This window comes from Mauremys reevesii, unplaced genomic scaffold, assembly GCF_016161935.1.
Source record: "Mauremys reevesii isolate NIE-2019 unplaced genomic scaffold, ASM1616193v1 Contig154, whole genome shotgun sequence".
Taxonomy (NCBI): domain Eukaryota; kingdom Metazoa; phylum Chordata; order Testudines; family Geoemydidae; genus Mauremys; species Mauremys reevesii.
In genome coordinates, this window is record NW_024100776.1 from 1 (window position 1) to 26958 (window position 26958).

General features: G+C 53.2%; 1 long non-coding RNA gene and 2 other non-coding genes across 3 annotated transcripts; all 3 read left to right on the forward strand.

Annotated features, from left to right (window-relative positions):
• The first annotated feature begins 7592 nt into the window (after window positions 1-7592).
• On the forward strand, window positions 7593-7674 carry TRNAS-UGA. The gene has a single exon. It is a non-coding gene; the product is annotated as a tRNA-Ser (tRNA).
• Window positions 7675-8720: 1046 nt separating this feature from the next.
• Window positions 8721-8793, forward strand: TRNAF-GAA. The gene has a single exon. It is a non-coding gene; the product is annotated as a tRNA-Phe (tRNA).
• Window positions 8794-14856: 6063 nt separating this feature from the next.
• On the forward strand, window positions 14857-21300 carry LOC120393150. The gene is made up of 3 exons (XR_005591930.1): window positions 14857-14912; window positions 18072-18234; window positions 20942-21300. It is a non-coding gene; the product is annotated as an uncharacterized LOC120393150 (long non-coding RNA).
• Window positions 21301-26958: the final 5658 nt, after the last annotated feature.

Below are 26958 nucleotides of genomic sequence, written 5' to 3' on the forward strand. Positions count from 1 at the left end.
GAAATCAGTTTCAGTCCTCAAAGTGTCAATTTATGTTTTCATCAATTAAACAAAGGTATCATATGAATGTACATTTGCAGATCCCCTCTTCTCCAGGAGCTGTGCTGTGCAGAAGAACAAGAGTCACATCCAGCTGCAGTTCAGGAGTCTGATAACCAAAGAGCTGTTGCCAGCTCAAAGAGCCTGAGGCGGAGCAACAGCAGGGTTCATTGCCCGGTGTGCGTAGCACTAATTGACACACCAGGGTGGAGAAGCAAAACCAGGTTTATTTGAGCCCAAATAAGGTGCCAGGGAGAAAAAGATCTCAAATCCTGCACACCGTGCGCAGGCAGGGTCCCAGCATTTATACTCCCACTTGTTTGTGTAAGCCTTTGTTTGGTTTTCCCTCACCCTCCCTTCCCAACAGCAGTTACTTTAAACATTACATTTCAGCGTGTTAGAAAAGTTCTCATTCGCATGCTTATCTATGGCCTTCACAGCACAAACACATACAGATTTTCCTCCCCCCTCTCCCCCTCCTCCCCACCGCTTCTGCTGTTTTAAACTCCTGCATTTGCAAGCTGAGACAGCTGACAGTTACACATTTTGCTTGCTGTCTGTTAGCATCTTAGGCTGGTTAAAGTTCACAGCATGGAAGACCTCTGGTTCACTCAGGCCTGTAGTCACAACTTTGGTTTACTTAGGCCTAGTGACACCAACAGAGCCAATAAATGTTCTGAGGGCTGGAGAAAAATGCCTTCTAGTGAGCTATTGAACAAGCTTCTCAACCTGTTTAGCTTATCAAAGAAGATTGAAAGGTGACTTCATTGAAGTGTTGAGGGGCCTTAATGGAGAGAAAAGATTGGATATGAAAGGGCTCTTGAATCTAGCAGAGAAAGGCATAACAAGACCCAGTGGCTGGACGGTGAAAAAAGACAAATTCATATTACAAATAAGATGCAAATATTCAACAGCGAGGATGATTCACCACAGGAACAAGTTACCAAGGAAAGAGGTCGATTTGCCATTTCCTGATGTCATTTAATGAAGACTAGATGCCTTTCTGGAATGTGTTTGCCCCAAAGTAGCTCTTGTGTCATACAGGAGGCCTGTGATATGCAGGGGGTCAGATTAGATGCCCTAATGGTCTCTTCTGGCCATCAAGTCGACTAATTTCTGAAAAACTGAGTGTAGCATTGGGAGCAGCGTCTGATGTTTTCCTGTCTAGCCGGCTTGCTGCCTAGAACGAACGCTCCTTGAGTGGGGTGATCCACAGGGAGTAGCTCAAACCTCCAAAGTGCCTGGCCAGGGGCAGGACATTAGCACAGCAAGGGAGGGGTGTGGCAGTGACATCACAAAGGCTTTTTGCAGGTGTTAAATCCTTGGGGCAGCCGGTGTAGGAAACAATCACTTGAGGCCAGAGAGCAGGCAGCTAACCAAAACCTCCATTTTATTTACAGACACAGAGAGCTCACTCAGCCAGTTGAAACCGGTTGAGCTAACCCATAATAATCTAACTCAGTTGCCATAGCAACAAAAAACATGACAACCAAATACACAACATATTCCTCCCCCCCTAATAAGAACATCCCATAAATAAAACACACACTAGACTAGAGAAGGAGGGTAGACTGCCTCCATTCCCGGCTAAACCCTGGGGATTATTTTGCCCCATAACCGTGGGTTCGCCCTAGCTAAAGATCCAGCCGATGAGGAGGCCTTCTGTCTCTAGGTGGATTACGGCGAACTTCTGGTGTTATTGCACCCGAAAGCACTAGGGGCTCAGGGTCCGCAGCACGAACAGGTGAGGAGGTGGTATCAGCTCATGCTGGGCAAAGGGGTATCTCAGCCGCCGGCAGTAATGGAGGAGAACAGTCAGAAACAGGTGACTCGTGATTCGGTCCCTCACCAGAAGAGGTGAAGTCAGACCCTCAACTGCAGATGTGTCCTGAGGACTGGCATGACCTGGCAACAGCTGATCTACATGTCGCCGCCAGGTAAGATTCTCTGCAGTCCGGACTGTGTAGGAAACAGGTCCTGTTTGAGTGATGACTGTGGCCGGAACCCATTTAGCTCTGGAAGTATAATTCCGAGCCAAAACTGGCTGTCCTGGCTAAAGGTTCGGTCTTTTGCTCTGGGTGCCCGTCTGATGACTTGATATTGCTGCTGATGCTGCACAATTTGTCGGGGTTCAGAAGGTTTCAGCAGATCAGCAAGTGCGCAGCTGTCGTCCCATCATTAGAAAGGCCGAGATGCGTGGGTCGAGCATGAGGTGTGTTTCTGTAGGAAAGTAAAAAGGTATCCAGACGCTTTTGAATGGAGTGTTGTCCCCTTGCTGATTTCAAAGCGTTTTTCATTGTCTGCACAAATCTTTCAGCTAATCCGTTGGTGGACGGATGATATGGTGCTGACGTGATGTGGTGTATCCCATTTGCCTTCATAAAATTTTGAAACTCCTGAGAAACGAACTGCGGTCCGTTGTCGCCACAAGTTGTTCTGGCAGACCAAAACGACTAAAGAGTCCTCGTAGTTTTTGGATAGTACTCTCTGCAGAAGTGGACTGCATTATAGAGACTTCTGGCCATTTAGAATGGGCATCTATTGCCACCAAGAACATGCTTCCTTCAAGGGGCCAGCAAAGTCAACGTGAATACGCTGCCACGGGTTTTCAGGCCAGTCCCATGGGTGTAAGGGTGCCCACTGGGTGCATTCCTCACACCCTGACATGACATACAAGCTTTTGCCTTCTCTTCAATAGCGCTGTCCAGTCCAGGCCACCAAAAATAGCTTCGTGCAATTTCCTTCATGCGCACTATTCCACAGTGACCGGAATGTAACTGTTCTAACATCTGTGATCTCAGTGGTGGTGGAATAATTACACGTCTCCCCCACAACAAACAACCAGATTGGACCGATAACTCCGTCCGCTTGGACATGTAGGGAACAAGGTCGGATGAGACCGGAGAGGTTTGTCGAGATTTTCCATGCATCACCAGGTCCATAACGTGGACAATACTGGGTCAACGCAAGTTGCCTTCTTTATCTGAGTAGCAGTGATGGGTGTATTCTCTACCTGTTCAAAGTAGAAGATTTCCTTTTGGGCACTATCTTGGTGTTTGACCGCAAAGGCAACCTTGAGAGGCCATCTGCATTGCCGTGCAGAGTGGATTTGATATTTGATTTCATATGTGTGTGCTGAAATTAACAATGCCCAACGTTGCATACGACTAGCAGCTAATGGGGGAATGCCTGTGTAGGGTCCAAAAATTGATGTCAGAGGTCGATGGTCTGTGAGAAGAGTAAATTTTCGCCCAAACAGGTACTGCTGAAACTTCAGAATTCCAAAACAATTCCTAATGCCTCACGTTCGATTTGGGCGTAGTTAGTTTCTGCTTTGCTTAGAGTGCGTGAAGCAAAAGCAATAGGTCTCTCTTCTCCTGAAGGCATAATATGTGACACGACTGCTCCCACTCCATAAGGGGAGGCATCACAGGCCAATTGCAGTGGTAAGGATGGATCAAAGTGCGTTAGAACTTCAGAATTTAGCAATGCATCCTTAGCTTTGTTAAACGCAACATCACAGGCTTCAGTCCACTTCCAGGCCTTGTTCTGCCCAAGGAGCTCATGAAGTGGTTTTAGCAGTGTGGCTAACTGTGAGATGAACTTTCCATAATAGTTCAGGAGTCCTAGAAATGAGCGCAGCTGGCTTACATTTCGAGGTGGGGGAGCCTCCACAATAGCTTTAACTTTTGCAGGGGCCTTATGAAGACCTGCAGAATCAATGATGTGTCCCAAATATTCTACAGAGGGCTTGAAGAATTCACACTTGTCTTTGCGAACTCGTAGGCCATACTCTTCCAGTCTTTGTAGGGTAGCCTCTAAATTCTTTAAGTGATCCTCTTCATTTCTTCCAGTGACCAGGATATCATCCAGATAGCACTGAACTCCTGACAAGCCACACAAGATCTGGTCCATAGCCCTCTGGAACAGGGCGGAGCAGATGTTATTCAAGGGTAGGCGACAGTATCGATAAAGCCCCTTATGAGTCACAATAGTCAACAGCTCTTGGGACTTTTCATCGACGTGCATCTGTAAATATGCTTGACTCAGATCAATCTTACTGAACTTTTGTCCCCCAGCCAGGCCTGCGAAGAGGTCATCGATGCGGGGAAGCGGGTATTGCTCTACACACAACACTGGGTTGACAGTGACTTTAAAATCACCGCAAATCCGGAGAGAGCCATCTTTCTTCACTATTGGAACGATAGGCGTGGCCCATGAGCTATGGGTAACTGGTATTAGGACTCCATTGGTGACCAGGTGCTCCAGGTCTGCTTCAACTTTTGGCCTGATGGCATATGGCACAGTTCGGGCTTTCAGATATTTTGGTGGACTGTCAGGTTTAATGTTCAATGTCACAGTGATTCCCTTAATACTTCCCAAATCATCTCCAAAAACAGCAGCATGTTTCCTTAGAATAGGGTTAGACTGGTTTCTTCTTTAGTCATCCGGTGCACTTCTGCCCAGTTCAGTGGAATCTTCCTGCCAAGACCTACCCATTAAGGCTGGGTAGTCACCTCTCACCACAAACAGTGGCAATTTAGCTGCCTGTCCATTGAGCTCCACCTTAACATCAATAGTGCCCAACATGGGCACAGCTTCACCTGTATACGTCTTCAGAACAGTTTTTGTTGCCTTAAGCGGAAGATGCTGTAGCTTTTCCTTATACACAGTCTCAGGAACCAGCGAGACAGCTGCACCGGTGTCTAGTTCCATGCGTATAGGTTTGCCTCCAATAAAGGGGTTACCCAGTATTCATGTGAGCCCGCTGCCAAAGACAAAACATGCAGTGGCACTTCCTCTTGTGAGGAGGTGTCACCTTGATCATCCTGTCAAGTATCAGAGGGGTAGCCGTGTTAGTCTGATCTGTAAAGCAACAAAGAATCCTGTGGCCTTATAGACAAACAGACGTTTGCCAGCATGAGCTTTTTTGGGTGAATACCCACTTCTTCAGATGCAAGTCTTGCATCTGAAGAAGTGGGTATTCACCCACGAAAGCTCATGCTGCAAAACGTCTGTTAGTCTATAAGGTGCCACAGGATTCTTTGTTGCTTGATCATCCTGGGTCTGCTCTAGGGTATGCAAGGTTCCTCTTTTTGTTGGCCAGACCACAGGCCTCTTTTTCTTTTGTTTACAGGCATACTCAATGTGTCCCTTTTTGCCACAGTGTCGACACACCAGGTCCTTACACCAGCATTCTGATGCCTGGTGACCCAGCTTACCACAGCGGTAACATTCTTGACTCTGCACCGTTTTGTGGGTCAGTTCTTGTGACACTTTATGCACCCTAGGGGATGCACCGATGTATTGTGCCTCCTTTGTAGCCAGTTCCATGGAGACAGCAATATCAACAGCCTTCTGTAATGTAAGCTGAGCCTCTGTCAGTAGGCGCTCGTGATAGCTTCACTGCAGAGGCCACACACTAACCTGTCACGCAGGGCATCATTTAACATCTCTTTAAATTCACAGTGTTCTGCTAGCTTTTTTTAAATGGCTACAAATTGTACAACTGTTTCATCTTCCTTTTGGTCTCTTTTGTGGAACCTATATCTTTCAGCAATTACCAGTGGTTTTGGGGAGAAATGAGACCCCAGGATTTCCACAATGTCACTGTAAGATTTAGTCTCAGGCTTAACAGGGTGCAGTAAGCTGCGTAGCAGAGAGTAGGTTTTAGCCCCTACAATAGTTAAGAATATTGGCACCTTCTTCGCTTCTGTAATGTCATTTGCAATACCAAAAAGCTCAAAACGCTCAGTATACACATGCCACTGCTCTGTATTCTCATCAAAAGGCTCCAGGGGCCTGGTCAGAGTAGCCATGATTTTTAGTTTCACTTTCACAGTCAGTGCAAACAAGCAGCTTTTTTTGTTTGTTTGTTCTTTACCTTGACTTCTACTTCCTTCTGTTACTGGAGCAGCACCAGGATCCCACCCTCGTCGCCACTTGTTATATCCTTGGGCAGCCAGTGTAGGAAACAATCACTTGAGGCCAGAGAGCAGGCAGCAAACCAAAACCTCCATTTTATTTAGAGACACAGAGAGCTCACTCAGCCGGTTGAAACCGGTTGAGCTAACCCATAATAATCTAACTCAGTTGCCATAGCAACAAAAACCATGACAACCAAATACACAACAGCAGGACCTCAGACTATTGGTCAAAAGTGGTGGGGAGGTGGTGACCTCACAGAGAGATGCTGACATCAGCCAGGCAGGACAGGGGTGAGGGGCCAGGAAACCTCAGAGACCCCTGTGGTTTTGCTTCAGCAAGTCTCCTTCTCCAGGTCTCTCTTTGAGGACTGAGAGAGTATTCGGGTTCACGTACGTGAGCGCCAGGAGGAACCTCTTTCGAGATTTCTCCTTCCCTTTTAGTGATTTTACTAGAAAACAGACGTCCCAGTTTAGAAGGTAAGAGCCTCCTCGAGGTTTGAAACCTGTTCAGTCTGATCCATCTGGTGACAGTTGAATTGTAGGCATGGAAAACACGAACTTAAGGAGGCAGAATTTTATTTCGCACCTGGGATTTTGTCCCATAGAATCACTGTGGTCATTAGGGTTTATCCTTTTTGTTTCACCTTTTCCTCCATCCATCCCTTCCTCCTTTCTCTTTGTCTCTTGCTTCTTTTGTCCTTTCATCTGTTCCCCTCCCAACACCAGGAGGGGTGAGTGTGTGTGTGTGTGTGTGTGTGTGTGTTGCAGGGGAGTGCTCTGCAGCTCCCACTGTGGGAGGTCCACCCAAAAATGTGGGGCTGAAATAGTGCTCGGGCAGTGATCCCCACCAGTGACCTGGGCCATCCTTTGGGCTCTCTGGTGAGAACCCTCAGCCTCCCGTCCTCAGTCTCTACCCTGATTGGCTGAGCAGGGGGTTATTGACAGGGAGGAGACTCAGGTCCTTGTTCTCTTTTAAGACCAAGGAAATAAGTCAGAACCAGTCATACGTTTGACAAATTTTGCTGCTTCTCTTCATTAATGGTCTCTGAGCAGTTTATGATTCTCTCTAACATTGCAGTTCTCCTCAAATACTTGCTGAATAATTACTGTGCACTGTTGTTGGTCTGGAGCTCATCCGAGAGCACTTTATTCAGGTCATTCAATGTGTGAAATTCAAGGTCTGATGGTTAGTTTGAAAATCAGGGCTCTTGGATCCTATTCCCAACTCTGCCACTGGCTGGCTGTGTGACCTAAGACAAGTTAATTCTCCTTTCTCAGCCTTAGCTTCTCCCTCTTTCAAGTAGGGATAATGATGATCCGCTCCTACCTACCTCACGGTGGGTGGAGGATGGGGATCCATTGGAGAGTGTCACTAGGAGTATCAGAGGGGCCGTGTTAGTCTGGATCTGTAAAAGCAGCAAAGAGTCCTGTGGCACCTTATAGACTAACAGACGTATTGGAGCATGAGCGACTGCACATGGCTAAGCAAAGAGAATAAACCCCAAATCCCCCCTGTGCTTTGGGAGCCAGGTTTGCGGTGGGAATCCTGTAGTTCAGATGACTTCACACCTGGGCATTGTGATTCTTTACCAGTTTCTCTGGCATTGGGGCAGTTCTGTGCTCACGGCTGTGATGGCTGAGTGGTTAAGGCGTTGGAGTTGAAATCTAATAGGGTTCCCCTGCGCAGGTTCAAATCCTGTTCACAGCGAGGCCTGTGTTTTAGCCAGTCCCTCACCCGGGCAATACCTCTGTACAACCCCCTGAGACACTCTCACCCTCCCCACCCCAAGTAAATTCTGTTCTGCTCCTTTCATAGAGATCCCTGGGACACCACCTCACCCTGTGTCCCTGAGGGGTCAGGCAAACTCTCAGTGCCTGAAGCCTTGCTGACAAGCTCTTTCTCTTCCTTCAGCGCCTCCCACTTGCCAGTGATCAGCTGTTCTGTGGGGTGCTGGAGGCGCTGGGCGGGGAGGGGGAGGAGCAGGGAGAGGAAGAGGTGGGGGAGGGAGAGGAATGGGGCAGGAAGGTGCAGGACTGGAAGAGATGGGACAGGGGTGGGGGCTTGGGGAAGGGGTGGAGTGGGGAAGGGCCTGGGGAGAAAAGGGGGCTTTGTCACAGACCCCTCTAGGTCCGGCCCTGAAGGGAAGCACTGACTATCACAGTGACAATACAACTGACCAGCCTTGCAGGGGGAGGCTGAGGGAGATCTGCACTCACCAGGTCTCTTCTCTCCCCCACGGTGAGCCAGACACTGCTCTCCCCTGGCTCTCACTCTAGCAGCTGGACGCCAAGGAGCCATTTCCCTACAGGAAGCACATTGAGTGCCCCTGTGGTGCTGGGGGGCTGGCGCTGCTGCTGCCTGTGGGGCTGGCAGGGGGGCTGATGTCTGCACAGACTCTCAGCTGCCAGGCCGGAGGGGACACTTGGGACCTTACCAGACTGGCTCAGTGAAGACGGGGGGTTGACAGAGCAATACAGACGCTCTCCAGAGCACGGAGCAGCAGCCGCCCATGCAGCCAGGCAATGAGCATTTCCCACAGCCTGGAGCCAAGGGGGAGGCGGCAGCTGCTGTTCCAGCTCCTCGGGGACAGGCCCTGTCAGCCAACAGCCACTTCTTACTGACCACAGCTAAGGGTGTCGGGTTCCTCCGGTGGGGGTGTGGAGCAGCCATTGGTTTTCCTGTCCTTTTGTGTGCAACTGCTGACAAAACATCCCAGACAGAGAAGCAACAGGCCAAAATACTTCCATACAGCTGCTGAAGTAGCTCAGTTGGGAGAGCGTTAGACTGAAGATCTAAAGGCCCCTGGTTCAATCCCAGGCTTTGGCAGGCCCTTTCTTTGGTCTTTGTGCAGTAGTGCCTTGTTTTCTGGGAGCACAGCGGTGCCTGCACCCAAGGTGAGTCCCTGAGCTTGGGTTCTGCAGTAGGAAAACAGAGAATGGGCTTCTGCCCCTAGTTGGCCCACCTGACCTTTAACAAGAAGAGATGGGAGCTGTCTTTCCCAACATGGCAGGAAGAGAGTGAGGCAGGAATGGTGCCAGAGGGCTGCTCGGCAGTGACAGGCAGGGATTGGGGATGGAAGCTCCTCTGCGCAGCTGAGCAAGGGCAGTACCAGGGAAGGGGCCATCTGTAAAAGTGACCCAGCAACACCTCTCCTCCTCTGGGCACCTAGAGCAGAGGCGGCTGGTGCTGACAGCTCCAAGTGAAGGCTTACAAGCTACAGAGCAACTGAGGGCAGGGCCAGAGGAGGGCAGGACCATGCCTATGCATGGCCACCAGATGGCCACAAAGACACCCAGCCAGCCTGCTCCCTGCCATGCCAAACCCCCACTGAAGACGTGCTTAATCCACTTGCTGATCAGGAGGAAAACCTGTCAAAATCTGTGTGCAAGGAGAACACACTTGGCTTGGAAGGAGAGAGGAAAAAGAGCGAGTGAAAAAAATAACCAGTGAGAGAGAGAGAGAGAGAGAGAGAGAGAGAGAGAAAAGAACGTGAAAGGCAGAGAAAGAAATAAAGGGAGAGAAAAAAAATTAGAAAAATAAGGAAAGAAAGGAAGAGCATGAAAGGTAGAGGGGGAAAAAGAAAGCAAGAACATGCAAGCTAGAGAAGGAAAGGAATGAAAAAGAACGAATGAACCACAAGCGCTAGTTGAAGCTGGAATGGGAGAGTCAGAGAAAGGACAGACTGACCCGTTAAGTAAGGTTGCACCCGATTCTCCATGTTGGGGGCACAGTCCTCCCATTTCCGTCCTGGCCCTGCTTGGGTTGACCATCCATAGGTGTCTACTGGCACTTCCATGCTGCGAGGAGGGGACAAGCCCCCCCATACCCTCCCCTCGGGACACGGGCTCTCCCCAATCATGACTCCCTTCCTGCACACTCCTGGGAATGGGGGAAGGTGGGGGGAAGCCGTGTGCTGAGCAGCACCGTGGGTGTGTCTCTCTGGGGCGAAGGAAGAGGATATTTTTAGTACCAGAAGGAAAGAGCAGGGGGCGGGGGCGTTTGTGGAGCCGGGGTGCACACCAGAGAGAGGAACTGAACGCAGCCCAGTGTGAGCCCAGTGCCAGTTGGAGCCGAGACGCCCATACCTGGAGGACCATCTGCAGAACCTACCTTGATGGTGCCGTCCATCACCGCTCCCACATGGAGCGTCCCACCTAGACCTGCCTGGACGAGGTGAGGTGGTGCACTGGCAAAGGGGGCTGTTTGAGCAGGGTTCTGTGTGTGTGTGTGTGTGTGTCTAATTTTGGGAAGTGAAGTCACAAACTGCTTGGGCTGGTTTCCTATTGGTGTGACCGATTTTTGCAAAGCTTCCCCCCCCCCCCCGCCCCACATCTTCGTTTGGCACTAGGGCTTTCTGCGCTGCCGTTGACAAGGCAGAATCAAGGCCCCCGTTGGGCCAGGCGCTGCCCAGACACAGCAAGATACATGCCATGCCCCAGAGAGTTTACAGGCTCCACACCCGAAAAGTGGGAGGAGAAACAGACCCAGTGTCACACAGCAGCACTGAGAGCAAAACCCAGGAGTCCTGGCTCCTCCTGCTCTAACCACTAGACCCCACTCTGCTCCCAGAGTTGGGGCCAGAACCCAGGAGTCCTGGCTCCCCAAAAGGGGGGGAGTGGGGTCTAGTGGTTAGAGGAAAGGAAGATGGGTGTCAGGACTCCTAGGTTCCAGTCCCAGCACTGGGGTTAGAGTGGAGTCTCGTAGCTTAGCACAGGTGGGGCTGGAGCCAGGACTCCTGGGTTCTTCCCACCCCCCCTCCCCAAACCATCTTGCACAGCAGGAGGGAGCTGGGCAGGAAGTGGTGATGAGGTGAAAACTACCAAGAAATGCAAATCCTAAAAGGAGACTGTGCCAGGAACCGAGTGGTGCACAAACCATGGCCTCATCTCCACCTCTAACCCCGCCCCCCTTGGCTGGCACTGGATTGTGCCCCCTGTGCCCCCCAATCCACCCCCTGAGAGCCCTGGGGGGCAGGGAATAGCCATGGTGCTGGGCCCCCCATCCAATTGAAGTATTCAGTGTTGCAGTGACCCAAGGTGTGTGCACAGAATGGGGATGGAGTGTGTGTGTGTGTGTGTGTGTATGGATGGATTGATTTCTGCATGTATTTGTATATGTGTGGTTTTCTGTAAGGGTTTTGTGGGGGGGGGTGTTATTACAGCTCTGGGGGTTGTGTTTGTGGCTGTGCAAGTGTGTGTGTTCATGTGGCTGGATTTGTGCATGTGTTTGCATCTGTTAGCAGTTGTGTTGATGTTGGCTGGATTTGTGCGGGTGTTTGTGTATATTAGCAAGTGTGTGTGTGTTTGTGTGGCTGGATTCATGCATGTGTTTGTGCATGTTTGCAAGTCTGTGTGTGTGTGTGTGTGTGCGCGTGTGCTCTGCTGCCCTCTTTCTGCGCAACAACCGTTTCTCTATATGTCACAGCCCCCATACCGTCGACCCCGGTGGTGATTTCCCCATCTTACAAGGGCTGGCTGGTCTGACCCTTCTCCTCTGCACAGTGTGGCGGGGGCTGCAGCTCACCCCCTGTGGGGCAGGAGTGCCAAGGTGCTGGGTGCTGGGCTCCGATGCACCTGGAGAGCAGCTCAGGTGAGGCAGGGCAGGGCATGTGGTGTCCGTTCTGTGTTGCCTGCTGCTGGGCCATTGCACAATCCCCAGCCACGCCGCACAGCGCACCCTGAGAGGGGGCAGGGGGCCAAGCAGATGATCCAGCACGAGGGGGGTGAAGATGTGTGGTTGGGGGAGGAAAAGCCTTGGGCTGCACTGGGGGAGCGCAGAGCAGCGGTGACACCCCAGAAACCTGCAGCAAAGGGATGGACAGGTGGGGTGGGTGGATAGAAGAGGCAGCGAGACTAAAATCTAAAAGGGGAGTGTGGGGTCTAGTGGTCAGAGCGGGGGGGGGGGGGTTGGTGGTCAGAATTCCTGGGTTCTATCTCCAGCCCTGGGAGGGGAGTGGGAGCCAGTGGTTAGAGTGTGTGTCGGGGGGGAGCCAGGACTCCTGGGTTCTCTCCCTGGCTCTGACTCTCTCTTGTGCAATCCCTCGGCAGTTACCCAACTCACCAGCGTGTGGGAGCGAGGGGCTGGGGCCGGGTTGTGACACGGCCCAGAGTCCCGTACTGCCCCTTTGTTACCCAACCCGGGGCAGGGTGGGGGATGGCCTGGGAGACCCGTTCAGAAAGGCGCTTCTGGTGGGTTTGTGTGTGGGTCACGCTGCCCCCTGCTGGATAGACCCCTCTAGGTCAGAACCAGTCTCAGCCCGGGTCAGACCCTGGGAGCCCAGCCCCCTCTGTCGCCACGGCCATGTCTATTGGTCTCCTGGAAAGGTCCATTCTCATGGGTAGCTGTCCAGTGGCAGTGAGTTCCACAGGCCTCGGCACACACTGTGTGGGGCAGGAGGTCCTGTGTTGGGAGGAGTGGGAGTGAACTGTGTGCGGTTGTGTCTCTGAGCACAATTGCGAATATTCTGGTGTGTGATTGTGAGTGTGGCTGGGGGTGTGATTGTTTCTCTCTTTGGGGGTTGGGCTAGCATGCCCCTCTGGGTGTGTTGTGTGTGAGTGTTCTTGGGATTGTGTGAGTCCCTTTGTGAGTGTGTGTGTGTGTGTGTGTGTGTGTGTGTGTGTGTGTGTGTGTGTGTGTCACTTGCTGCAGGATACAAAATCCTGCAAAGCCATTTCCTACTGGTTAGCCCAGCAACACACTGATATAAACAGTGTCACAGATGCACACACACATACAGAGGGACACACACGTCTCTCCTGGGCCAGCTTGGACAATTTCCCATCACGACCCGGCACAGTGCTGGTGCCCCCACACGGGGGTGGGCAGTGACCGGGCGGGGGGGGGGGGGGCCGATGTGCTGGATTCAGAAGGAAGCACTTTGGGAAAATCAGTCACGGCCCTTAGCAGAGCTGGGACACAGACCCAGTGACCCCTGCACCACCCTGGGAGGGAAGTGGGGTCTAGTGGTCAGAGTAGGGAGGCAGCTGGGCACCAGGACCCCTGGGTTCTATCCCTGGCCCAGGGAGTGGAGGGGGTCTAGAGCAGGGGGACTGGGAGCCAGGACTCCTGGGTTCCATAGGGGAGACTGTTTTTTCCTGGGCTCCCCTCCCTAGAGATCCCAGCCCAGCACCCTAGTGGAGAGTGAGTGGGAGCAGGGGAAGTTGCTCTCCCACTTCAGAAACATGATTCAACCCCACCCCCCCATGGGCTGTGACATCATGGACCCCTCCCTCCCCCAGGCAGACAGCAGAAGCCCCGCCCCACCAGAGAAGGGGGGGTCTAGTTGCACCCACAACAATCCCACTCATGGTTGCAAAGAAACCCCCACATCCCCACAAACCACTGCTAGGACAGGATCTACCGCCCCACAGAGAGCCCCGCCCCCGTCCCCCTCCGGCTCCTGACACGAACTCCCGTGGCCCGGGTTTCGGCCTGGCCCTGCGCCCCCCCCCGCAGCGCCACGCCCCCAGCGCCCCCCCTGCCTGCTTCTCCCTTGGCCTCGGCTCTCCCCACTCAGGGGCGGGGCTGTTGGATGGAGCCATGTGGAAATACGGGGGAGGGGCAGGGCTGGGAGCCAGGACTCCTGGGTTCTCCCCCAGCTCTGGGAGGGGAGTGGGGCTAGGGGGTAGAGTGGGGGAGGGTTTGGCGTGCCTGCTGCCCACGCAGCGACCAGCAGAGCCCCTTCCGCTTGCCCCCAACCACGCGCTGGGTGTGCTGGTGCCTGAGCTGCCCCTGGTTCCAGCCCCTCTGCCCAGGCAGCTCCCCCAGCCTGACACACACACACAGCCCCTGCACCCGCCCCACCCCAGGTCTCCTCAGCCCAGTGACAGGCTGAGTGAGGAATCAGAACCCCCCGAAATTACCCTGCGACCAGCATGAGCTGCCCCCGCCCTGCCCTGCTCCGCATGTATTCGGAGTGAGTCAGTTTCCCTGTCCCAACATGTGTCCTGCCCTGTGTCTCTTCTCCTCCCCAGCTCCCTCCAAACCAGCCCATTTCCCTGCACCCCGGACTGGGTCTCTGCCAACCCCCCTTCTCCCCTCCTGCCCCCAATATCTCCTGCCCCTACAGATCTATAGGGCTGGATCCCTCCCTCCCCCCTTCTCCCCTCATTTCCTGCCTCTGGGGGTCTATGGAGATGGGTCTCTCCTCTGCCATCCCCTCTCCTGCCCCCCCATATCCCGCTGCCTCTAGGGGTCTATGGGGCTGGGTCTCTCCTCCTCCATCTCCTCCCCTGCCCCCAATATCCCTCTGGGGCTCTGTGGGGCTGGGGCTGGGGCTCTCTCCCTGCCCCTGTGCTCCCCCTTGCACAGCATGTCCTGGGAGTGACTCAGATTCCCTGGACCAACATTTCACACACCCCCCCCCCCCCCGACAAGTCTCCCGCCACCCCCCCCCCATTCCCCAGCACCCCAGGCTGGGTCTCTGCCAACCCCCGTTCTCCCCTCTTGACCCCAATATCCCCTGCTCCTACAGGTCTATGGGGCTGGGTCTCTCCCCCCATCCCCTCATCCCTTTTCCCAATAGCTCCCTGCCCCAGGCTGTCTATGGGGCTGGGTCTCTCCCTGAAGCCCCGCCCCCAGCGCGGGGCTCACAGACAATCCCCGCCCGGCGGCTGTGACGTGCGCTGGGGTTGTGACGTGCGCTGACGGGCTCACTCCCCGTGGGCAACTCATTCACTGGAGAGCAAAACGACAGAAGGTGTCACGTGTCCATGGGCGGGGCTATGCAGATGAGCAGTGTCTGGCGGCAGGACGGAGAGCAGCGAGAGGAACCGAAGGAGCCTGGCGGAGAGAATTCTCTGCGTGTGGACAGAATCCGGTGTGGGGAGTTCGTGCTGTGGGTGCCTGCGCCGGAGTCACTTCGGGGCAGTGATTGCCACTGAGCTGCATAGTGACCAAAGGCGTGTGAATGGGGTGTGGTGCCTGGCCGGGAGCAGCTCATGGTGGTAAGGAAAGCAGTAGGAGCAGCAGATTCTGTCCTAGCAGAGGGCTGTGTGGTGTTTCTGTGCAATCATGAGTGGGTGTTTTGTGGGTGCAACTAGACCCCCCCTTCTCTGGTGGGCGGAGCTTCTACTATCTGCGGGGTGGGGGGGTGTTCCATGATGTCACAGCCCATGGGGGAGGGTTTTGAATCATGTTTCTGAAGTGGGAGAGCAACTTCCCCGGCTCCCACTCACTCTCCACTAGGGGGCTGGGCTGGGATCTCTAGGGAGGGGAGCCCAGGAAAAAACAGTCTCCCCTATGGAACCCAGGAGTCCTGGCTCCCAGTCCCCCTGCTCTACACCCCCTCCACTCCCAGAGCCAGGGATAGAACCCAGGGGTCCTGGTGCCCAGCCCCCTCCCTGCTCTGACCACTAGAACCCACTCCCCTCCCAGGGTGGTGCAGGGCCACTGGGTCCGTGTCCCAGCTCTGCTAAGGGCCTTGACTGATTTTCCCAAAGTGCTTCCTTCTGAATCCATCCAACGAAAAGTGGGGATTCACCCACGAAAGCTCATGCTCCAATACGTCTGTTAGTCTATAAGGAGCCACAGGACTCTTTGCTGCTTTTACAGATCCAGCACATCTGCCCGCCCTGCTCAGTCACTGCCCACCCCCGTGTGGGGGCACCAGCACTGTGCCGGGTCGTGATGGGAAATTGTCCAAGCTGGCCCAGGGGAGAGGTGTGTGTCCCTGCTGCCCCCTGCTGGTGGGGCTGAGCCCTACTCTGTGTGTGTGTGCGTCTGTGACACTGTTTGTATCAGTGTGTTGCTGGGCTAACCAGTAGGAAATGGCTTTGCAGGATTTTGTATCCTGCAGCAAGTGACACACACACACACACACACACAAAGGGACTCACACAATCCCAAGAACACTCACACTCAACACACCCACAGGGACATGCTAGCCCAACCCCCAAAGACAGCAACAATCACTCCCCCAGCCACACTCACAATCACCCCCCCACACACACCATAATATTCACAATCGTGCTCAGAGACACAACTGCACACAGTTCACTCCCACTGCTCCAAATACAATACATGCTTCCCCACACAGCATGTGCCAAGGCCTGTGGAACTCACTGCCACTGGATGGCTACCAATGAGAATGATCCCCTCATGCAGGATCATCTGCTTGGCCCCCCACTCCCTCTCAGGGTGTGCTGTGCGGCGTGGCTGGGGATTGTGCAATGGCCCAGCACCAGGCAACGCAGAACTGACACCACACGCCCTGCCCTGCCTCACCTGAGCTGCTCTCCAGGTGCATTGGAGCCCAGCACCCCACACCGTGGCACTCCTGCCCCACAGGGGGTAAGCTGCAGCCCCCACCACACTCTGCAGAGGGGAGAAGGGTCAGGCCAGCCAGCCCTTGTAAGATGGGGAAATCTCCACTGGGGTCAGTGGTATGGGGGCTGTGACATACAGAGAAATAGTTGTTGTGCCGGCAGAAGGCAGCAGGGCACGCGCACACACACAATTGCAAACATACACAAACACATGCATGAATCCAGCCACACACACACAATTGCTAATATACACAAACATCCGCACAAATCCAGCCAACACCAACACAAGCCTGGGAGCCAGGGGAGCAGAGCAGGCTGGGGCTGGGTCACCCACTTCCCGCAGGAATTAGCCGGCCCCCATGTCCCATGATGGCCTGGGACCAGCCCCCTTCTGCTTCCCCCCATGGAGGCCTGGGGCCCCAGCCTGCTCTGCTCCCCTGGCTCCCAAGCTTGGGGGGGGGGAACCGCCCCACAGCACTCGCTGGCGGTGTGGCTGGGAGCCAGGGGAGTGGACCAGGCTGGGGCTGGGTCACTCCACTTACCATGCAGTGAGTGCAGGGGCGGGGGCCATGGGGAAGAGCCGGGCAGCCCCCCCTGCAGCAGCTCCCCCCCCCCGCGCATCTCCGCTCCACCGTCTACCCGGAGCTCGCCGGTGCCGCTCCACGTCTCCCGCCTCCCAGGCTTGCGGTGCCAATCAGCTGTTTAGTGCAGCAAGCCTGGGAGGGGAGGAGAATCAGAGCGGGGGCGGCGTGCTCAGGGGAGAAGACGGAGCAGAGGTGAGCTGGGACAGGGAGTGGTTCCCCTGCACGCACCCCCCCATTGCTTGCTGCAGGCAGCCCTCCCCCCGCACCTCCCAGCCCCCTGCCCCAGCTCCCCTCCACTCCACTGCCTCCCCTGAGTGCGATTTTTGGTGCCCCCAACCACTTGGCACCCTGGGCAGCCGACTAGTTCGCCTAGTGGTTGCACCGGCCCTGGCCACTGCCTATCAGCAGGATTCATCCTCCTCCTCCTCAGTGCGACTAAATCTCCTCACCTAGACAGCCGGTCCATCCGCTGCACCCCAGTCCCCCATGCCTGAGCCTCCCTGCCAAAGCCCTGCACCTGGCTCCAGAGAATTAAGTCTCACATGTCACTGGGAACTCGACTTCTTGTGCCCAGAGAGTCTTGGCCCCCCTCAGTAGCTGACCTGAGAAACACAGTGTCTGCAAAAGCAGCAAAGAGTCATGTGGCACCTTGTAGACTAACAGACGTATTGGAGCATGAGCTTTCGTGGGTGAATCCCCACTTCGTTGGAGGCGTCAGTGTCTGCCTTTTCCAAAGAAGTGCCTGGAGGGCCTTTTCTCATGTGGCCTAATGGATAAGGCGTCTGACTTCGGATCAGGCGATTGAGGGTTTGAGTCCCTTCGTGGTTGTGCTTGTGTAGTTTTACCTTTGGGCTGAACGTCCTGCTCCCTTCAGGGCTGGAACCTCTTCTTGGCCGCTCAGGCCAATGCTCTGGCTTCAGCTAGAGCCCCGGGAAGGAGTTGGGGGTGGGTGTCACACAGGCTGGGGCATGAGCCCCAGGTGCTTCCAGTCTCGCCTTTGCCCTTCCTTGTAGGAATGTTACACTTCCTAAGCGCTAAGGGGGTTGGAATGCCGCCCCCGGATTTAGAGCGGCTGAAGTGATTCCCACACCCCCACACTCCCGATCAGGAGACACACAGATAAAGCGCTGACCAGGTGCATACTTTGGGAGTACACAATGCATAAGGCACCAATCAGGGGAGGGGGCGAAGTAGTTGGATTATGTTAGCACATGCGCATAATAGCATGATTTATGTAACCATTTATAATAAACAGACGTGGACAGCCCCGTTGGGGGCGGCTCCACGGCGCTCCACGGGAACAGACTGACTGACTCGGCTCCGTCATTACTACATCTGGTGACCCCGACGTGATACCCCCTGCTCATCGGCTGGAACAGCCCCCGGTGCACCGATATTCGCTAGAAAAGCTTCATTTCGTGAGTATGGGGGCGGATTTGTCAGCTTGGCAGAAAGTTCATGCGAAAGAGTTGCAAGCTATTATAAAACAGGCTGGCGGGCCAGCCTCTCTGAGCCAGTTAGAACAGTTGTTAATTGAAATCAATTGCCAATGTTCTTGGTACCCAGATCGCGGGTCATTGTTGGTAGATGATTGGATAAAAATAGGGGCGACACTGCACGCAGAGCCTAGAGCTGCAGTGCAGTGGCTCCTGCTTTGGCAGCGATGCAAGGAGGCTCTGGAGACAATCGGGATTGGAGCGTCCTCCAGGGCTAGCCTTCTCGCCCCCGCGCCTTCGGCCCCCCTTCCTTACCCTCGGATTTTGCCTCCCAAGCCGCTTCAGGCGGTACCCGACTGCCATGATGCATGTCCGGCACGGATGGCTCTTCACAGCCGAATTATCGGCTGTCTCCTTTCAGGCAATGATACAGAGGAAGAAGGAAACAGGGCAGCTGACAGGCCAGGAGATAACAGAGCTACTGGCTGCCTTCCCGGTGACACATCTCCCTGGCAACGCAGAGGGGGAGGTCATAGTGGAAATCACAGCCCTCCCCTATTCTGTTCTCAGAGAGGCGAGGCGAGCAGTTACCGAGTCTGGGTTGAAATCCACCTTTACTCGAGGCATGTTAGAAGGGATTGCAAATGGGTATAACATGCTCCCCCAAGATTGGAAGGATTTTTGTAGGATGCTTTTAAGCCCCGCGCAGTATGTTATTTGGGATAGTGAATTTCAACAGCAGGCATTACAACAGGCGCGGGCCTCGGGGGGGGCCTATACTCCCGAGCAGTTGTATGGAGCCGGACAGTTTGCCGGCTTACAAGAGCAGGCTGCGAACATCCCTCTCGTTACGCTCCAGGTTGTGGGGCGCTGTGTTTTAAAAGCTCTGTTTAGAGTACCGGTGACGGGGACACCCTCCCGGTCCTTTACCGTCACCCGCCAGAGCCCTCAAGAGTCGTATGTGGACTTTATTAACAGACTACAGGAGACTATCCAGAGGCAGGTAGATAATCCTGATGCCCAGTGGGAATTAATGAGGAAACTTGCTTATGAGAATGCTAATGCGGACTGCCGCAAGGCGTTGCAGTCCATTGTGACCAAACCGGAGTACTCTCTGGCAGAAATGTTAAAAGCGTGCACAGATGTGGGCACTCAAGTGCATCAGATGAATTTGCTGGCAGCAGCCATGCAGCAGGGGTCCAGACCCCAGGGAAAGTGTTTTAATTGTGGGAAACCAGGCCACTTTAAGAGGGAGTGTCGGGCCCCTGGGGGGGGGGCAATACCGGGACGCGACAGCAGTTCAATAGGCCAAGGTCTATTTGTCCCCGATGTAAGAAGGGTTACCACTGGGCAAATCAATGCCGCAGCAATCCCCCGCCCAATGCCCAGCCTCCGGAAAACAGGGCACCGGGCGCTCCCCCAGCCCCGGCCCAAAGGTGGGAGGAGTTACCCTATGACACCCCGGCGGCCCCCCTAGAAAGTGCGGGACTGGATGTGTGGTTGCAGGAAGATCAGGAGCTCACGTTCCCCGGGGCGGTGGTGGCGGTTCTTCCCCAACTCTCGGGACCCCTGCCCCCGGGCACGATGGGGCTAATCTTCCTCATTCCCATGCCGGGAAATATGGCGTTTAGATAGTCCCCAGGGTAAGAGATAGTAATTATGTGGGAAGAATTTATGTTCAGATTTGGGCTCATATGCCAAAACAGCAGCACCAAGGGGACTCATGGGCCCAGATGGTGATCCTTCCTTCCCTTTTGGTTAATATATTTTGCTATTGCCCGGCCAAGTCCTGCCGTTTTCATTGCAGCTTTTCTTGGCTCTTCGCCAAGTTCCCCTTCCTCTTGGCTGTCCGCCAAGTTTCAGTTGCGGAGGTGTCCTTGACTGGCCAGTGTTTTTTTTTAGCTTTTTTTCAGTTAACCCATTCTGTTCTTTTCGGATCCCATTGATAGTCATGCATTTTTTTATTAAATTGCTAAATTTTTAGTGAAGCATTTTATGGTCCCTTTAATTTAAGCCCAATATATTGTTTAAACCTGTAATTATTGTGCCAGTTTTTATTATAATTTTGAATTGGGTGTTAACCCCTGCGGCCTTTAATTCAATCAAATTTGGCAAATGGATGTCACGCTTTATTCCCCTTTTTTTTTCCTTGGAAATATTTATATGTTACCATTAATACCTACTCTCATTACATTTGGGCCACCCCCCAGCGGGGCAAATAGGCCAAACACGTGATTAATCATGTTCTTGCTGCGGTGGCCGTAATGGGCCGCCCCCCCGGCAGATAAAAACCGATAATGGCCCCGCCTACATTTTTTACAGATTTGCAAATTTCTGCACGCAGTGGCAAATTAACCACGTTTTTGGTATTTTGTATAATTCCACAGGTCAAGCCATTGTGAAACGGATCAATCGTACACTTAAAGAGTACCTACAAAAGCAAAATAAAACAGTGGGGGATGATGGGCCAACCATGGGAGCCAAGCAAAATTAATTAGCGATAGTATTGTTTACCCTAAATATTTTAAATGTCTTTCAGAATTTTATAGTCACTGAATGACATTTAAGATAAAAACCCCGCTCCCACGCCCATCTGTCAAATATAGGCAGAGCCCAGACCCTAATTGGTATGGCCCCGTTCCATTGAGAATTTGGGGACGGGGGCATGCCGCTGTGCTTACTCCCACAGGTCCGTTGTGGGTCCCTGCCAAGAACGTGCGACCGTGGCACAATGACGTGGCATCAAAGCCTCAAAAACCCGATATCCAACTTCAATCTGCCTAACCAAGACCTTTCCAGTGTGCCGAGCCACAAAGACGGCACCAGAGGTTACCTGGGGGCAGGTGAAACGACTAGCGCAGCAGGCTCAGCAAACGCTGGAAAATAACAAGTCCAAGCCTACCCCCGAGAATTTTACTGCTGCTATTTTTGCTTGTTTGATTGCTAATTTTTTTACCATATTGTTGTGTTGTTTTTGTGTGTTACAGGCTAGGGCCGAACCTGAATAGCATAACCGTATGTGTTATAATATATGGGCTTAACTTGTGATCCTTGCCTATTAATTTTCCTTTTGTTTATAGCAGGCCCCTAAAATGCATGGCCTGTTAGGCTCCTGCCTGGTCCCAGTATGTAAGGCGCCGGGCAGTGCTGCACATGCAACGGGGATGTTTAATTTGTAATGCCATATTAGATAATTGAGCGGCAATTGATTACCTGCTATTGCTCAGCCATGTGGGATGTGAGGAAGTATATGGCATGTGTTGTTTTAATCTGACAGACAATTCTAAACGGATTTATGCACACATAAATAACCTCCAAGAATTGGCACAACACATTCAGCAGGACAGGAACCCATCATGGTGGAATGACCTTTGGGCGTGGCTGCCATCCATGGATGGGTCCAAATTGTTTTGCAATATGCTTTGATTGTTATTGCCTGCTGGATTGGTTTCTGTTGCTTTGCTCAGTGTATTCCTAATAATATTAGGATGTGTTTTACACCCTGTCGGCGCAAACCCCTGCCTACATTCCAAGCCGTCATGTATGCCCATAAAATCATGAAACATGTGGACCAGGCACGGGTCGACAAAACAGAAAAGGAGGGGATGTAGGAATGTTACACTTCCTAAGCGCTAAGGGGGTTGGAATGCCGCCCCCGGATTTAGAGCGGCTGAAGTGATTCCCACACCCCCACGCTCCCGATCAGGAGACACACAGATAAAGCGCTGACCAGGTGCATACTTTGGGAGTACACAATGCATAAGGCACCAATCAGGGGAGGGGGCGAAGTAGTTGGATTATGTTAGCACATGCGCATAATAGCATGATTTATGTAACCATTTATAATAAATAGACGTGGACAGCCCCGTTGGGGGCGGCTCCACGGCGCTCCACGGGAACAGACTGACTGACTCGGCTCCGTCATTACTACACTTCCTGACTTGCCAAAGAAACTGGGCAGCTGCCCGGGCTAGCGTGTGGAGCAGTTTCCCTCTTCCAAGTGTGCGCCTGTCCCTGTGCTGGAGGGGGGTTGCTACATAGCGCCTTGGGAGCCTGGGTGTTTCTCTGCTTCTCGCCAGCTGGGGAAAAGCCTCTTGGGGTAAAATCTCCTGCCCCACTGCCAAAGTCAGCACCTTGAGTGGGAACGGTCAGAGGCCCCACCAGGGGGGCTGGCCCTGCTTTCCTACTGTCTTCTGATGTTGGCCACAGAGCATCAGCAGCCACCCCGCATGCTTCAGTGGGGGTTCGTCATGGCAGGGAGCAGCCTGGCTGGGTGTTTTTGTGCCTGTCTGAAGGCCGCACCTAGGCATGGTCCTGCCCTCCTCTTGCCCTGCCCTCTGTTGCTTTTAAGCCTTCCCTTGGAGCCATCAGCACCAGCCGCCTCTGCTCTAGGTGCCCAGAGGAGGAGAGGTGCTGGGCTCTTTGATGAAGTGGGGGATTTTCTTAGGGTTTTCTGTGTTTTCCAGTGGGTTGCATGCACAGGGAGTGGGACTCAGTGTCCCCGGGTGTTACTGGTTTAACGAGGTGAGGGGAAATGGAGTTTGTTGTTACAGAGGACCGGAGGGGGACTTGGGACCCCGGCTGATGGCCTGGAGGATGGAGACCCCAGCGACTGGTGACCTGGTGACCCGGAGACCCAGCTCAGGAGTCACAGCCGGTTCTGGCCAGTGAGAGGACAATGGGCTGCGGGGAGAGGACCCCGTGACCAACCTGTTCCAGCCAGAGGGGGGCAGAGAGGAGAGGAGGCCCAGGCAACCCTGTTTACCTGGAGAAAAGACAATGGACAGAGGCGGGGCCTGGGGCCGGGGATATCGGAGGCCTAGCTGGGAAGCAGGGGGGCTCTGGGCTGGCGAGGGGAAGCAGGCAGAGCCCACCTGGCTGCAGGGGGACTGGGATGTGCTGGGCTGAGGGAGGCCAGGCCTGAGGCCCTGAGAGTTTCTTGTGCTGTGTTCAACTCTCAATAAACCCTCCTGTTTTATGCTGGCTGAGAGTCACTCCGGGCTAGAGAACAGGGGGCATCATCCCCTTCGGGGGTGAGGAGGCCCAGGGGATCCAGAGCGCGTGGACTCCCTGATGGGGCCCACGGCGAGAGACAGACGTGCTAAGGCTCAGAGAGGTGCGGCTCCAGGAGGTGGAGGGGCCTGACCCCGAGAGAGAGTGGACCCCCGAGAAGGGCTGTCGCACTGAAAGGGGCACCCCCCACGGACCCCACAGGGCCATGAGTGGGCACGATCTGTGAGTCCGTGACAGGCAGTGACATCACAAAGGCCTTTTGCAGGACCTCAGACTATTGGTCAAAGGTGGTGGGGAGGTGGTGACCTCACAGAGAGATGCTGACATCAGCCAGGCAGGACGGGGCGAGGGGCCAGGGAAACCTCAGAGACCCTGTGGCTTTGCTTCAGCCAGTCTCCTTCTCCAGGTCTCTCTTTGAGAACAGAGGGAGTATTCGGGTTCACGGACGTGAGCACCAGGAGGAACCTCTTTCGAGTTTTCTCCTTCCCTTTTAGTGATTTTACTAGAAAACAGTCGAACCTGTTTAGAGGGTAAGAGCCTCCTCTAGGGAAGGGGTGTCCTGGGGGTGTCACAGTTCGGATGCCGGTGCTCCCCCGTGTAAGGAAGTTCCCACCACCCTGCTCTGTGTTCGCAGTGCGGGAGAGAGCAGCATCCACGGTAGTGATTTGCTCCTGGCTGCCGCAGCAGAGCAACAGGCTCAGCTGTCAGAACTTCCCGGAGCGATGAAAGGGGAGGGGCCCATGGCTCTGTAGCAGGAATGCAGGGCAAGCGAGTTCACAGAGGGCGTAGTGGGATACTGGAGGAGGAGGCCAGTTATGGTGATATAATGAACAGCAGCGTCTACACTGACACTCTGTCACTTTAAGTTTGCTGCAAAAAGCTCATCGAAGTGGTTTTATTTGGTCACCAAAACAGGGCAGTTTTGTCACCAGATGTGGCATTGCAGTGCCAACCGAGGGAGCATAGTGTGTTTTTCACACACTTGAGCAATATAATTCTGCTGAAATAACTTTGTAGTGCAGACCTGGCCAAAGATTCACACACACACAGAGCTTGCAAGAAAAACCTCACCTGCTCCTCTGCTTTGTAGGGCCCAGGTGGGGATGCAGGGAGTCAGGTGTGAGCAGACACTGTACTTTGGCCACAGGCAGGCACCATGGTTTAGCTGGTTAAAGTACCTGTTTTGTAAACAGGAGATGCTGGATTCAACTCCCAGTGGTGCCTTGTTGAGATGCTTTTAGAGCACCTGGTATTGGCTACTGTCAGAAGACAACATGATGGGGGCTAATTTAGCTACAACGAGTCAGGAAAAAGATCTTGGAGTTATCGTGGATAGTTCTCTGAAGATGTCCACGCAGTGTGCAGAGGCGGTCAAAAAAGCAAACAGGATGTTAGGAATAATTAAAAAGGGGATAGAGAATAAGACTGAGAATATATTATTGCCCTTATATAAATCCATGGTACGCCCACATCTCGAATACTGTGTACAGATGTGGTCTCCTCACCTCAAAAAAGATATTCTAGCACTAGAAAAGGTTCAGAAAAGAGCAACTAAAATGATTAGGGGTTTAGAGAGGGTCCCATATGAGGAAAGATTAAAGAGGCTAGGACTCTTCAGTTTGGAAAAGAGGAGACTAAGGGGGGACATGATAGAGGTATATAAAATCATGAGTGATGTTGAGAAAGTGGATAAGGAAAAGTTATTTACTTATTCCCATAATACAAGAACTAGGGGTCACCAAATGAAATTAATAGGCAGCAGGTTTAAAACAAATAAAAGGAAGTTCTTCACGCAGCGCACAGTCAACTTGTGGAACTCCTTACCTGAGGAGATTGTGAAGGCTAGGACTATAACAATGTTTAAAAGGGGACTGGATAAATTCATGGTGGCTAAGTCCATAAATGGCTATTAGCCAGGATGGGTAAGAATGGTGTCCCTAGCCTCTGTTCGTCAGAGGATGGAGATGGATGGCAGGAGAGAGATCACTTGATCATTGCCTGTTAGATTCACTCCCTCAGGGGCACCTGGCATTGGCCACTGTCGGTAGACAGATACTGGGCTAGATGGACCTTTGGTCTGACCCGGTACGGCCTTTCTTATGTTCTTATGACAAAATACAGAGCTAGATGGACCTTTGATCTAGCCCAGTGTGGTTTTTCTTATGGTTTAAATTACACTCACTGGCACTGATAATAGAGTTACTGAAAGTTTGGGAGTTAAGAGCTGATAGGTCAGTGGTCCAAGCCCCACACGGATGGCCCCCTCCTTCTGGGACAGGGATAGGTCTGAGCTCTTGCACCAAATGCTGATTGTGGCTGCCAGAATCTGTGGGCAGCTCATTTAGTTTGCACCCAGGGTTGAGTCCTTGATTCACACAACAAGGATAACGACCCTTTGTTTCTCCTGCCCCAATAACAAGGAGACTGGGAATCCAACACCAGCCACAAGTGATCATTTCGGCAAACAACCCAACCTATTTCCAACATATCGTAAAATCCACTTGCAGACTCGTACACGAAACCTTGCAAGAAAATCTTCCTGAGGGGGTCTGAAGCACCTGCTGCTGGAGGGAAGGAGGGAGCTGTGGGTTGGGATTGAGGGGCAGCGTGAGGAGGAGGGGCCTGTGGGTTGGTTCTGAGGGGCACTGGGAATAGGAGGGGGCTGTGGGTTGGGATTGAGGGGCACTGGGAATAGGAGGGGGCTGTGGGTTGGGATTGAGGGGCACTGGGAATAGGAGGGGGCTGTGGGTTGGGACAGAGGAGAAGGGTGAAGAGGAGCAGGCTCTGGTTGGCAGTGAGGAGCAGTGAGCATAGGAGGGACTGAGGGTTGGGACTGAGGGGCACTGGGAAAAGAGGGGACATGGGTTTAGGCTGAAGAGCATCCTCGTTTGGGGATCCAGCAGGAAAGGGGAAGGCAGCAGGTGATTCTAATTCCTTAGGGATATTCTGTGTGTTTGTCTGTGTGTGTGTGCGCGTGCAGGGGAGGAACATGCTCTATGCCCAGAGGCCTTTATTCCTCCAGGCTGCAAGGACAGAGGGGATGTCAAGGAGTTGTTCCTTCAATCCCCCCCACACAAAGGCCCTTCTTAGGAAAGGAAAATCCTGAACAGAAAGAGTAACACCAAAGAAGACTCCAGAAAGTCAGATTTTTACAATCATGGTGAGAAGTTTATCACCTGACCAGGGACTTGAACCCTGGACCGTCAGACTAAAAGTCTGATGCTCTAACTGAGCTAACCAGGCTCACGTAGAAAAGTGCAAGTTGGTGCAGAGGTGAAGCTAGTCAAGAAAAAGCAAGCGGGAAACAATTGGGGAAACCTGCTGCTCTCTCTCTCTTCCCAGCTCTGGCCTGGCCTGGTATTAGTGCAGATTAAAAAGATGGGAAAATATTGGCATCTACCAACCTTTCATAGCTGTACAAGACTTAGGCACAATACAGAGGTGCCCATCTGCAAGTGCCGAATGGTTGGATTGGCTAATGCAACCTGTAGACGTCCAGGGCACACTGGGATATCGAGCCAAGTGTCCATCACCATCATCATTTCAAAGGGATAATGATAATGATGGGAAGGTTCACAACTGACTCAGCAGTTGCATACAAAGGTGCACGTTTGGCAGTTACATTGGGAAATTCTGGCTCCTTCTCAGGCTCAGGTTGGCCACCCCGGTCTAGATGTAGAAGATACAACATTT